This window comes from Strix aluco, chromosome 1 (genome assembly GCF_031877795.1).
Source record: "Strix aluco isolate bStrAlu1 chromosome 1, bStrAlu1.hap1, whole genome shotgun sequence".
In the NCBI taxonomy this organism is placed as follows: Eukaryota; Metazoa; Chordata; class Aves; order Strigiformes; family Strigidae; genus Strix; species Strix aluco.
Window position 1 is genome coordinate 136510042 of NC_133931.1, and position 2335 is coordinate 136512376.

General features: G+C 40.2%; 1 non-coding gene across 1 annotated transcript; it reads right to left on the reverse strand.

Moving 5' to 3' along the window:
* Window positions 1–1396: 1396 nt before the first annotated feature.
* On the reverse strand, window positions 1397–1502 carry LOC141934708 (U6 spliceosomal RNA). Its single transcript, XR_012626408.1, has one exon. It is a non-coding gene; the product is annotated as a U6 spliceosomal RNA (small nuclear RNA).
* Window positions 1503–2335: the final 833 nt, after the last annotated feature.

Genomic DNA, 2335 nt, shown 5'->3' on the forward strand with positions numbered 1-2335 from the left:
CCTGAGAGTGAAAGCTTAATTTATTTTGTAAGCCATTTTCTGCCACCACAGCCACAGTAAATGACATTTAATTGAATAAGTTAGAATAATGAAAAAAACAGAAGAACAGTTGATCAGAGAGGTGAATGAAGTTTTTCTGTTTTCTACATTAGGGAAACATGAAGTTGACAGAGGTGAAGAAAAGCATCTTAAAGGAACAGATTTGTTAACATTAAAAGTTTAACTTCTAGAATGTTTTTCATCTTTAATGAGCAAATGCTTGCTGCTGTACAAGAATCAGCTAGAACATTTTTCAACAAAGAAGTTATACAGTTTATGAGTGGAGAAAGCAAGACATAAAGGGGTAAAAATATTTTGTAACCACACCACAATAGGGAGCTAAGAAGTAAATTACAGTTTTCTAAACCTAGAAATATTCATAATCAAACATAACCCATTTATTTGCAAGTAATTGGTATTTGTTTGTGTAAAGATTTCCCTTAATCTGATAGAGAAACTAGCAATGCATGCATTCTTTAAAGTGAAACCGCATGCTCCTGGTCTAGACTTATTATGTTTTACGATGTACCTTTACACTGAGGATGTTTTGTGTTTCTTAATAGTGAATTATAACGTCTCCTTTGCTGAGAGAAATTGCCCGTTCTCTGCTCAAAAGTTCAAAAATAAACTGGAAATTTCCATGTTGATAAGAAAACCTTAAACCAAAAAATGACATAGGTGTGGTAATGCAAAATGTATGTTGTCATGGGCTCTTAGCCAGACCTGTTCTGAGCTGATCCTACTTTTTTTCTTCCCTTCTCTCTTCTTTTTTCCCATCTTTTTCTTTTTTTCCCATTCTTCATTGCTCTAAACCTAAAGATGGCCAGATATGAAATGCTGCCAGTCAGGATTCCCAAGCTTCAAAGGGATCTCTCAGCAGCAGAGACAGAGGCTCTTTTGTGTAGCTGTTGGAGAGTGGCTCTGGCTGCTTCCATGCAGGCAGGGAACTCCAGAGCTTCTCTTCACTCCAGCCTCTCAATGCACCATCTGGATGTTGCAGGGATTTTTTCGTGTTTTCCCCAGGGCTGCGGATGAAGTAAGACTGTAGTCAGTGCGATGGTCTGCAGGGAGATGTCATTCTGCATGAATGAATGCAAAGAAACGGGTCTCTGCATTTCAGCGCATTGAGTGAGGAAGCCTGTCCCCAAAAGGTGCTCTTGGACTTGCATTTTGCCAGCTCAGGGTAGCCTTAAAACTACAGGAAACAAATGCTAAACTTGGACTGGGTATTCATCACCAAATGGAGTCCATGGGTACAGTAACAGAAAAACTGTGAAAAATAAATGAAATAGAATCATAGAATCACAGAATGGTTAAGGTTAGAAGGGACCTTAAAGATCATCTAGTTCTAACCCCCCAAAATATGGAATGCTTCATGAATTTGCATGTTATCCTTGTGCAGGGTCTATGCTAATCTTTGTATCGTTCCAATTTTAGTATATGTGTGGCTGAAACAAGCACACAGAAATAATACTAAAATCTTTAGTTTAATACCATTGTCATGAGATTCTGAGGGCCAAGAAATACTGCTGTGCTTTCTGAGAGGTGTCTGGGATTTTACAGGAGCTGTCAGCTTGATTTTGCTCTAATTTTCTGTGTCCTGCTCTGTGAAAATGTGAGTGTAAAGTTCTCCTACACTGACAGGTTGGGTTATTAACCACTTACCAAGGTGCAAACAATGTGCCAAGTGCAAGAGCCAAGGAGAGGTGACCCTTCTCTTTTGAGCAAGTGTTATGAAATGAGTGAGAAGACAACTTAAGAACAGTCACAGTGAGTCAAACCTCTGATCTCTTTAACTCAGCTAAGGTGGCTAGCAGGGAATACTTGCCAGAATACAAAAAATAGTGTAAATGCAGAAAGTGTCTTTCTGTAATACAATCCACAAGCTGGGAGAGAGGGCAAAGAGTCACTGAATGAGGCTGTGGAAGTTCTCTTGCATCTCTTGCAGTGTTTATTTTAAATTGCCTGTGATTTACTCTCATGCAGAGAGATAGTGTTTATCAATGGCTTTGCAAAAGGCAAAACTTGTGTTTAGATTCTCTGTACCTTCTGGCAGCTGAAGGTTAGCATCACTGCTCTCTGGGGCCAGAGGCTCCTCGAGGCAGGCGCAGTGTCTTTCTGTGTGTCAGCAGCAGAGTGCCAGTTGTCCTCAGGGCTTTCACACACTCGCATTCACTGCTCTTTCTTCCAGTTCACAGATCCAGAAGATCTTACCTCTGGTCAGTGGTTCATGGTATCCATGCCTCTCTAGATTATGTGTCTGGGGTTTTGGTTTTTGCTGTGAGCCTATAGGACT